We start from the raw sequence: 12,052 nt of genomic DNA, 5'->3' as shown, positions 1-12,052 counted from the left end.
ATGTCCTAAAGAATGTTAGCTGGAAACCCTTTAAAATGTCAAAGATTAAACTAAAAAAAAGGTAGAGAAACAACGAGGTCCAAATACTGTTTTTGTTCTTGTTCCACTGATGTCACTGGGGAAGAGTTTCCTGTGATCTCTTCAGCTTTTCCATAGATGAAGATGATTTTGTTCACTTTGAAGATACTATGCCACTAGCTTTGCAGAATTCCTGTACTGGAATACATCGTGTTAATTATGCTTGGGCTCAAGGTGAAAATGCATCTGAATTCTGGCAACATTTGAACTTGAACTGAAGGAGCTCAAATTTCTTACTAGGGAAACTATAGACTCTCAGGGGGCCTACAAGAAAGATGGGGAGAGACTGTTCAGTAGGGCCTGTTGTAACAGGACAAGGAGTAATGGTTTTAAAATAGAGGGAGGTAGATTTAGATTAGATATTAGGGGAAAAAAAATTTTACAATGAGGGTTGTAGAGCACTGGAACGGGTTGCCCAGACAGGTGGTGGATGTCCCATCCCTGGAAACGTTCAAGGCTAGGTTGGACGAGGCTCTGAGCAACCTGATCTAGTCGGGGATGTCCCTGCTCCTTGCAGGGGGGTTGGACTAGATGATCTTTGAAGGTCCCTTCCAACCCTAACCATTCTGTGATTAAAAGGTAGTCCCATTGCTTTGCAATCTTGAATCAGCTGCTGTCCTCCAGTATCTCCCTGGGAGCTTTTGTGTACTGAGAGTCTCTGGAGAACAGGCAATTTTATTCAGTTGCAGAAGTAAAGATTTAGAAATAGAACTTCTGCCAGCTCATGATTTGCAGGCTGCAAACAGAAATTAAAAGCTGAAGGTGAAGGAAGAGTAATTGTAATGTGAGATGAAACTTTTGCAACGGATAATTATGGAAACCAAGGAGAATCACCTATGCATGTTCAGAATATCGCTGTCTCGGAGGAAAGATCATTTGACCAGAAGTGTCCAGTGTCAGAGAAAGGACAAGTGAAGCAAGTGTGTGACCAGCTCAATCTTTTCTTGCTCAAAAGGGTGGGTTCGGAAAGGAGATGGGCTAAGCAGAAGAATGGGGCTCAAATTTGCTGTGCTTGTTATGTTTATCTTCTTTTCTTTACCCTCTTCATGGCCTTTCACCTTTCACTGGTGTTTGTGTCTGTTTATAGGGTTTGATACTACTGCAAGGCAATCAGGTGAATGAGCTGCCACCAAATCCTGATGAACCAGGGAAACATCTCTTTGAAATTACCCCAGGTAGGCCAGCATTTCCTTGTACTTTCAACATAACATGATTTCATTCTTATCAGTTGTCATTAATGATAACTGAACTATACTGATCACTTCACTTCTAAGCATTCTGATACACTTGTCTAGAGAGACTGGGAAATGGGACTTGACAGACTGCTCCGTGTTCTTTGTTTTGGATATAACTGCTGCTATGGTATCCCATGAAAATAGTGGTTGAGATGCATCATGCTCTTTTTTTTTTTTTTTTTTTTTTTTTTTTTTTTTTTTTTTTTTTTTTCCCTGTTTGGAGAGGTCTCCTTGCCTGGAGTGCTGTATGGTCTCCCAAGCTGATGTGTTTTTTTTTCTGATTATTACAAGAGAAACTGACACAGACCACAGCATGGAACTTATGGAAAAGAGGCATGCAGTATCTGGATGTTATTTCTTTCATGGATACTAGTCACCCTCACCATTCGGGGCTGGGGGAGGAAAAAAGTTTCAAAATGTTTCACTTTTGGATAAAAGGTTTAAGAGGAGCTGCCATGGAAGATGTTGAAATTTTGTTAGGTAGAAAATCTAATTATTTTTCAGCATAGTCTTAATTAAAACTTTTGAAATCATTCTAGCTCCCATGTAAATGCTTCCTGTGGACAGCTTTGTATCTCCAGGGTGTATTTATAGTTAAGTTCCCTGTTGCAGCATAGGAGCAATTGCATTCACTTTATTCAGTTCTGACTGCAGTCAGGAGAGGACCATCCCTGTGCATAAATTTGAATGCAATATATTTTGGAGGTAGTTTCAGGTGACAGGATCTACAGGTAAGAAAGCTGTTGCAGCACTAGCAGTATTAGACCAGAGGAGTGGGAGAGATGAACCAGGTTAGTCCTTCTACAGCTATCTCCCAGTACCTGAAGACTGAGTTCCTGGAAACAAGGGGAAAGACAAACGTGACTAGTAAAAATTGTGTGAGAGCACAGACTCAGTCATACTTACTTCTTGGCCAGTTTCTCCTACATGGACTACCTGTCCATTCTTCTTAGTATTATCTGTTTCCCCACAGTGTTGGTACTGTTCATAAGGTAGAGAAAAGTAAATAGACTGCAGATTGGTTGGTTGGTTTTTTGAGGGGGCAAGGTGGAATGGATAACACAGGGAACACTTTCCCTGTAGTCGAATGTTACTGTTTTGGAGGCAGGTGTGCTTTTACCTGTATCTTTGGGGTCTTTTTCTTACCCTCTAATCAGACTCACTTAAACTGTCTTTATTGTGTACTCCTCTTGACACAGTATGAGGCAGAGCAAGAAGAACAGGCAGTGCTGCAAGGTTTTCAGTTATGCCAGTAAGCAGGATTTTGGAATAACTCAGTCACAGCATTCTGTTTGACACAACCTGGGGAGAATAAATTTATTTTTGTTCTCTTTATCACTACACACTACTTGTTAATGCCTTCTTTTTCTTACAATGTGCCATGTTGTCATAGGCAGGGCCCCACAAACAGCAGGGCATTGAGGTCATAGTGTTGCTTGTGTGGAAGATCTTCTAGGAAGTGGCATTCACTGTCTGAATGTGACACACCTGCACCATTTTACAAAGATTGTGCCCTGTGCTGTTGTAGGAGGACTGTGGACCTGCGATAAGGAAGCGCTTGGGTGTTGTGATTGTGAATGATCACATGTGTTCTGGCAATGATCTGAAATAATTAACTGAGCTACAAACTGGCTCAGTTGAGTTTCCTGCAGATTTGAATTTTCCTTTTGGTTCCAGGTGGGAAAATAGTTGTTCTGCACTTCTTATCCAAACTGCCAGGTTATATTGCTGTAGGCTGCAAAAGAGTTGTCCCAAACTGCTGGTGGCTGTTGCTTCAGTGGAGTTGGTAAAGCAATGCCATGTGGCTACTTGAAAGAGGCTGTCCAGAGGGGTGGAAAAAAGTGACACTATTCATGGCATAGTTGTGAATCCCAAGACATCCATGTTCATCTTGTGGTTTTGATATTACACTTCTCTGTGTTCCCTGGAAAAACAATTCAGTCTTAGTACACCGTTGTCCTACCTGCAAAATTGATGTGTTTTCCCTACCTTGTGGAACTAAATCCATTCATATTTGTAGCAAGCTTAGTTGCTACATGGATAGCAAGTATTGAAAAGTGCTATAAATAGTCAGTACAGAATGTGACTCGGCACAGACGTCAATGGAGAATGTGGCCTGAAGAGTTCCCCATTCTGTTCACAGTACGTTTATTCTGTGCTGGTTTTGGCATAGATGCCTTTTCTTTTTTTGCATGTCTTATGAAATGACTGTGTTATGTGTAGCTGCCAGCCTGCAGAACACCCACATAGTCAACAGCTCTTCAGCAGATGCCAGATAGGAAAGGGAGCACGAGTGATTTTGCAGGACCTGAATCATTATTTTGCATCACTTCCCATCTTCCCTTGTGTTGAATGTATGGCCATGATCATATCTCTGCCTAATTGTTTCTCAGTTCTCCCATTGTAAAGTAGGACTATACAGTTTCCCTAGGGATGATGAGATATTTTAGTTGTCTTAACTATGCTGGAGATTTTGTGAGTATAAGTAGTTACTGGCTTTTACTGTACTTGTAAGCAGCGGAGCTTTAACTAACAAAATTAAGAACAGAGTGCAGCATTCCTAAAATGTGTCCTGGTACCAACTTATCTGGCAAAGAGATGAGGCTGAGATCTCCCAGCAAGGAAATGTCTAAAGTCTCCAGTACTAGTTACCTCCAAGAACCTATTTTTTGGTCGGTAGCAAAGACTTTCATTATCCTTATACTGGAACTGCTGCTGGGATCTTCCTACCTTTCCTCTGCTGCAGGCTGTGTAAAGCTTGGCTGTGGTAGCTGCTTTCTCAGAGTGCAGGGACTAGAGTAACAGCATGTCCTGTGCTGTAACAGAGCATGTATTGATTTTCTGCTGAGTAACAAGAACTAATGATGGGCATTGTGTATTATTCATGTTTCATCAAGTTCATTTCTATGCTGTATAATGCAACGGGGAGAAGGGTTAACTAGGGACGTGAGAGACTGCAGAGCAGTTCTACAGTCAAACCAGTGTTAGATCTGGTGGCAGGACTTCCTGAAATATACCTCCTTTGACAGAGATGTGCTCTATCCTCTTTTTTGGGGAAATGATGTAAATTTCTGGACCTCTTTTAACCCAGCCATGCTTTCCTCCCTCACAGCCAGTGAAGTTCAAAATGGAATGGCAGGGTAAACTGTGGGCTCAAGTGGCTCTCATGTTCCAGTGCACATTAATAGGTGGGGGGGGGGGGGTGTTTTAATAAAATTATCAGGGTAGTATGACAGGTGCAAAGCTGTAACCATTTAAGGTAATCATCACACAGCACATGGTATTTCTGGATTGAAATAACCACTGTATGTAGTTTGGGAGAGAAGTGCAAATCTGGCAACAGAAACAGTAGCTGACTGACTACTAGGGTCAACAAAGCAACTGTGTGTTAGCCTGGAGTTACAGTGCATTTTGGAGTGGTGTAATGCAGTGTGTAAAAAGCACAGGTACTGATTTCTGAGAATGTCTTAAGGCATATTGATGGCTTAAATGTTCCTGAAGTCTCAGCTTTTAAGAAACTCATGCTTTTAATACCCTGTGGAAAATAGCCTCTCTGTTTTTATTCTCTGGTCTTTGCAGCACTATGAGATGCTCAAGGTCCTCTGCAGAGACAGATAATTCTCTGATACAGTAAAGTTTTCAGAGTCAAGGAAGTGAGTGGTAAAATGATTCAGAAGTTAGGTGGTGAAAAGTGTTGTCTTTTGATAAGTGTGACGAGTTATTACCAACTGGTTGGAGAACAGCTAGCTGTTCTTCATAGAAAACTTGGTGACTCTAAAGAAGATTCTTCCATTCTGCTTCAGAATGGATTCAGTTGATCTTTTAATGGAGGATAAGAGCAGAAAGATAGAAACATGAACAAGATTTTTTCAATGGATTACCTGGTGCCTGTTTGGCTAACATCCTCTCCTGTAATGCAGGAGGTACAAGTTTCTGTTCCAGTGGGTTTAGACTAGGAACCTGAATGTCACCTGCATAGTGTGCAAGTATCCTCAGTGACTACTGGGTTTTGTTGTGGTTTGTTTTTTTTTTTTTGTTTTTTACTTTATTTTTTTACTATGAAATCATTCTGGAGTAATGCTCTTGTTCAAAGACAATGTGCCCTTTTGTATTTCAATAACCTGGTATATTATTGTTGGAAGCAGCCTTGCCGAAAAATTCCTGACCGAAACTCATGGTAAACATCTTGGTGTCTCCTTATCACTGATGATAGCTAGTTCCTGTTTCTTGTCACAGGGGTTTCTACCAAGGTCAACAGTGACAACTCTTATCTTGGTCTCTGTGAAAATAAGAGTGCGGTTTTGTGATAAAATTAACTTTATTTCACTGGAAACTGCTGCTGAAGGAGTTAATTTTCTTTCCTCCTTTCCTCTTGGCTTCTTCCCCAATATCTAATCCCATCTCTCACTTCAGCTCTTATGACTGAAAAAAACAGTTTTCAAACCAGTTGAACTTCTGGTCAATCCAATTAAGCTTGATGAGAACTGCACCTTCAGGTTGCTTTTGTGCTCCAGTTGAGTAATACCACCAGCCTGCTCCAGTGGCGTAGTTCTGTCCTCTTCAGAACAGTTGTCTCAGGCTTTTTGCAGACTCGGAGCAAAGATGACTGCCTATGACTGCTTGATTCATGTGTGGAATGCTATTTTCAAAACTTTAGAAGTCAGAGCTCTGTGGCATGTTCTTCAATTAATTAGAAAGACTGAGCTCAATATAGGCAGTTTGCCCTTAGGAAAGGGACCCGCATTCAATAGCGACTTCTTTAAAACTAGACTAGTGATTGCATTCTGCCAGAAGTAAAATGCCTCTGCTAGGGACTTTTGTGCAGGGTTCATATAGAAGATATTTCATTGCCTTGTTTGTGCTATATAACAAGTAGGAAATAAAGGCAGAATCAGAAAGTGGGAGTCCTAACTCATACAGGAACAGTATTTGTTGACTACTTGTTCTGTAGAGAGTCTGTCAGTGTTGCTGACAGTGTCTTACAGAGCAGTTGGAGTGGCAGCTTGTTTGTCTCATCCTGTTACCGAAATCTGGAATAAAACTCCTTAACAGCAATGAGAAGTTAAGAAGCAGGCACTTCTTTATTGCAGTTCTGGGCGCACAGGGGATTGCTCCACCTAGCGTGCACACATGTTTGATCAACAGCACAGGTTAAATACACATTAGTTATACATATTCACTACATTTCTGAGAAATATTATACATAAACATCAACTTCCCAAGAAATCATTATAATATTCCCCACCCACTTGCGCATGCTCAGTCTTTTGAGTCGAGGGTATTTTGGTGGTCTTGGTGGTCGTCAGAACGCCCCCTCCTCGAATTTGCTGGTCAAACTCCTCCTTGAAATCTCCATATATGGTCTTGAGCTCAAGGTTGCGCTGTCCTTGAAACTTTCTGGCTCCAAAGTGATGGCTCGGGGCCTATTTTCACAGGTGGTGTTTGGGACCTACCATTGTTCTAACACCCTTCTTAATTACCCCCAGACATGCTAGACTAACTTCTAACAAATGGGATATTATAATATTTCTAAGATTCCCATTCCCTCTAAGGACAAATAGAGTTCATATAAAATTTAACCTATGTGACTACAGTTCTACAGTTAGCAAGAATCACCTCATATTGATATTTAGTTTTCAACGTTTATGTCATGTAACATTTCCCCCTTTGAGACTTAATTTTTTTCAATAAGTCTCACTTACTTATAACTAACCTTCATAATCAGTAAAACAAAAACTATTATTAACATTACTACTGAAATTCCTTTGATAGATTTCATTATTTTGATATGATTTTTCTCTAATTCGCTAAAAATGAGAGACTGTTAACTTTAAATGACATGTTTCTTTAGAAATCCATTGTTTCTGTTTTGGAGGCAGTGCTTCTTGACACTCAAATAATGAATCCAAGAATCAATATCTTCAAATTTAGGGGCTGTATATATTGGTAGAAGCACCTGATATGATTATTTTTATTGAAGAGATTCTGATTCCCAAATTTTCAGGTACACATAATCTCCTGGTTAAAAATGGTGAACTGGGGAATCTAAAGAAAGAGGCTCTGTGGCAGTTCCATATCCTTTTAAAGCATTCAAAATTCTTCCAAGGGATATCAAATACAATTCCATTTCATTAGCCCCAGTAACAGTCACATTTTGAACAAGAGTTGGAGTCTGATAAGATTTTCCATACATTAACATATGGAGTAATTTTAGTCTTAGATCTGGATTGAATCTTGATTCTCAGAAGTACTTAAGGAAGAGCATGAGGCCATTTTAAAGATATTTTCTGACAAATTTTACTTATCTATTAGATTGTGGCCTTCAAGGAGTGTGTAAATTCAATTTAATTCCCAGAATTTTGCTAAATATTTGAATAATTTCAGCTACAAAATGAGGACCTCTATTTGATGACATTCTTTTGGGGATTCCAAACCATGATGATATTTCTTTTAACAGATTTTTAGCCACTTATCTTGCCTTTTGGTGCAACAGGAAAAAAAAAGCTTTTGTCTATATCTACTAATACCAATAGATATCTATATCCATTTCGTTATGGCAATTCTGAAAAATCAGTCTGCCAATAATTTTCAGGCAAGTTTCCCTTATATGTGGTTCCTGGGGGTGGTTATTTAATATTTCTAGGGTTATTCTTTAAACAAATTTCACACTTTTTGTTACTGATTTTATTAGCTTTATCATCCTAACACTAATCACCTGTCTTCTTAAATCACTGATCATTGCCTCTATTTCCCAGTGAACTTCTCTGTTTTTAGCTTTGATTGTGGTGAGACCACAACTTGACTTTTAGGAGTAATCATCCATTATTTTTCATTTTTATTTGAATTGATTTAGTTAATTCCAAATCAACCTTACTGTAATTTGAGGTTTGTTCAAATCTCATTTCTTTAACTGGTATTATTGTCATGATGCCTTTTTCTGCTCTCTCCTTTGCCTTTTGATTGACTAACCTATTTCCAATATTCACTGGGGAATTCCCAAATTGGTGGGCTTTGCAATGCATAATTGCAATTTCTTTGGGTTTCTGCACCACTTCGCAATTGCAGAATTTCTTCTTAGTGTTTAATGGATGTTTTTTGTACTGTCAGCATTCCTCTTTCTTTCCATGGGCATGTACTACTCCAAAAGCATACTTTAAATCAGTCCATATATGCACTTTTTATCTTCTGTCCAGTTTAGGGCTTTTATGAGGGCTAGTTATCAATTCAGCCTTTTGTGCTGAGGTGTTCACTGGGAGCGGCTTTGCATCAATAACGGAGTTTGTTATTGTATATTCAGCCAATCTTATTCCATTTCTCATGAAGCTGCTTCCATCAGTACTTATCTCAAATTCCAGGTCAGGTACATGTTCACTCTTCTGTTACTTCTGCTGGAATAAACTTGTTTGATGGTCTGTAGACAGTCATGATTTAGAACTTCTTCTATTGAATTTAAAAAGATGGCAGGATTTATTGTTGGAGTTGTTTTCGATTTGACATCATCTTGTTCCAACAGGACAATTTGATGTTTGAGCTTCCTGCTTGGGGATAACCAGTGTCCTCCTTTCTCTTCCAGAACGGAAGGTACAATATGCAGTACATAATCTGTTCTTGGCTGTCCCGTTGTCAGCTTACGAGCCTCTTAAATCACGAGGACAGTTGCTGCTACAGCTCATAGACAACCTGGTCATCCTTGGCTAACATTGGCCAATTGTTTGGAGAAATAACCAACCGGTCGTCTTCATTCTCCATTTTTCTGAGAAAGGATTCTTCTGAGACCCAAGTGTTTGTCTTTCATGAACAAACAGTTCAAAGTGTTTGGTTAAATCAGGCAACCCTGGATCAGGAGTGGACATCAGAGCTACCTTTACATTCTGGAATGCCTTTCGAGCTTCAGGTTCCCACACAAGGGGTCCCTCCTTCAATTCCGTTAATCCACAGGTGACACCAGCCAGCCATTCCCAGAAATGTTTGCAGCTCCTTAGCTCCTTTTGGCTTCGGCACTTGGCAAATTGCCTCTTTTCTCTCATTTCCAAGTCATCTTTGTGCCTGTGTGATTTCAAATCCCAGATACATGACAGTCTCTTTGCCAATCTGTGCTTGCTTCTTGGAAAATCTGCTATCACTTTGGCCCAAGAAATTTAGCAGGTTAGTAGTCAAGTTGAAATGTTCTTCTCTGGTTTCTGTGGCTATTAAAATGTCATCTACATATTGCAACACCAGTCTTTCAGGATAAATTATTTTGCATGTTTCTAATTCCTTAGCCAATTGATTTAAAAATAGCCCAATGATCTTTGGAAATCCTTGAGGTAGCACTGCCCAGGTGAGCTGAGTCTTCTGCCCAGTTGTGGGATTTTCCAGTTCAAAAGCAAAACATGCCTGACTATTTTTGTCAAGGAGAATACAGAAAAAGGCATCCTATAAGTTCAATACAGTGAACCACTTGTGATTTTTCTTTTAAAGCTGTCAACAAGGTATACAGGTTTGCCACTAAGGGGTGAATATCTAGAACTATTAAATTTATTGCTATTAAAATCTTGTACTAACCAATATTCCTCACTTTCTGGCTTTTTCACAGGTAAAATGCGAGTATTGAATACTGATTCACATTCGACTAATAGTTGATATTTTTTTAAAAAAAATTTCAATTATTTTCTCAATACCTCTTCTAGCTTCTAATTTTAGAGGGTACTGTTTTTGTCTTACCGGTTTGGTGCTTTCCTTTAGAAAAATCTTTACTGGTTCTGCTGCTTTTGAATGTCTGGGAATTTTGCCAGCCCACACCAAAGGAGTTACTGAATTGTCCACTTCTTGAGGGATTTCATATGGCTCTGAAGTTGTCTGTAACATAAAAATTCTTGCCTCTTTGTCTTCTGATTAGGGTATATTTAATTGAATTTCACAGTTTTAAAAACTAATTTGTGCTTTCAACTTGCTCAATAAATCTCTCCCCACTAAGGCAACAGGACACTCTGGTGTATATATAAAAATTGGCCAATTCCCCATTGTTTACCCACCTTAAAGTTAAGGATTGAATGAAAAATTTCTTTTCTGCTTTCCCTGTGGCACCAATTTTGTCTACTTGCTTTTTACTCAATTTTCTTCTACAAGTACTTAAAACTGAATAGCTCCAGTATTAAAATAGAAAATCCACAGTTTGGGTCCACAGCTGGATTGTAACCAGGGGTTCAGCTGGGGAGTTCTCCCCCAGTCTTCTTTGCACCTCTGACAAAAGTATCTGCTCTGCTGCCAGTTTTTGTTTCTTTTTTCAGAATAAGGACACTCATTTTTCCAATGCCACCATTCTTCACACTTTCCACACTGATTTTTCCCAATCTCTCTCCTATTGGAGTTGTTTTAGCCATTCCTCTACCCCGATCTCATCCCTGGTTTGTTCCCCTACTGCTTGTCAAAGTGGCGCGGGGGCGGGAGGGGGCTTGAGCCAGTCCTTGTTCTGTCTGGTCTTGTCGGCTTCCAGTTCTCCCTGCACTAGGACTGAATCCCTCATAGTTCAACTGTCCCACTCTACAGCTTCCACCAGGGGTTTGGTGTTCTGCCCCCTTTTCTACTGTTTGATTTGTTAAACCTGTATCAACACTTACAGACAACACATAAAGGTAACACAGGAATTTAACACATGCATTCTATGTCTTCCTTTTCAGTTCCACATTTTAAACACCACTTTCTATACTACCAGCCAAAGAAGATCTTTTCAACCTTTTCAACCTTTTTCCTTTTTTTTTTTTTTTTCCCAAAACCCTCAGATCCTTGGTTTCTCAAAGTAAAGATCAAATCACCATCGGGGACCACATCTCACTTTCCTTCCCTTCTACAAGATAACATCAACTGTAAACTATTGTATCAATTTTTTTCCTAGTCATTGGGTCTCCCCTTATATCCTCCCAACGTTTAAGAACACATCCCTGGGGAGACTTCATTAATATTTCCCCTACCACTGAGGTAGACATAGAAGATGTGTTTTCCCATATTTTACAAAAGAGTTTTTGGTACCAAAAAGACAATAACACTGTTCTACAGACAAAGTCAATCCCGTCACCAAGAAAAGTTTAAAATCCCAAATGCAATACTGTATATCATTCAAGTCCCGTACACTGCAACACATACATACAGACTTCAAAAAAACCAGCGTTGAAGCAACAATTACCAGTTTGTAAATCACTTCTAAAACACCCCGGGGCCCCTTTTCCAAGCTACGTACAAATCTTACCAATACTTCCCATACTCTTACTCTTAAATAATTTAGATCAAATGACAAATACCAGAGAAATGCAAATGACAATTGTCACAAATGTCCAACCCAGCAATAGCTTTTGCTTATGACTTACAGGCAGACGCCTAGGCTTCCAGAACAGATGGGCACCCTCTAAGCCCCAACCCTGCAAAACTTTCGCCGTGCCTTACAGGCAGGCTATCCAGACCAGACAGATTTCATAGAAGTGCCTTACCCTTTTCTCCAGGGAACGTTGCGAGTAGCTTTGTGAAGCGAGAGCCCTGGGTCTCCCTGAGAATCCCTCGGTGCTGGCCAGAGTTCAATCAACACTTGATCTCATCCAGTCTCACTCACAAGGTCCCATCTGGGCTGCCAAAACTGTTACCGAAATCCGGAAAAAAACTCCTTAACAGCAATGAGAAGTTAAGAAGCAGGCACTTCTTTATTGCAGGGCTGGGTGCACAGGGGATTGCTCCACCTAGCGTGCACACATGTTTGATCAACAGCACAG

The 12,052-nt window shown here is 39.9% G+C and overlaps 1 protein-coding gene across 1 annotated transcript in view; it reads left to right on the top strand.

Moving 5' to 3' along the window:
* The first annotated feature begins 1,237 nt into the window (after positions 1-1,237).
* Positions 1,238-12,052, top strand: part of ARHGAP22 (Rho GTPase activating protein 22) — a 125,837-nt gene continuing 115,022 nt past the window's right edge. Inside the window, exon 1 of the mRNA XM_086751969.1 lies at positions 1,238-1,253. The gene's annotated coding sequence lies outside the window, so the exon portion shown is untranslated. The remainder of the gene's footprint in view (positions 1,254-12,052) is intronic.

Source organism: Chlamydotis macqueenii, chromosome 7 (genome assembly GCF_036417535.1).
Source record: "Chlamydotis macqueenii isolate bChlMac1 chromosome 7, bChlMac1.mat, whole genome shotgun sequence".
Lineage (NCBI taxonomy): Eukaryota > Metazoa > Chordata > Aves > Otidiformes > Otididae > Chlamydotis > Chlamydotis macqueenii.
The sequence above is the reverse complement of the archived record's forward strand: the minus strand, read 5'-3'. Positions and strand labels throughout refer to the sequence as shown.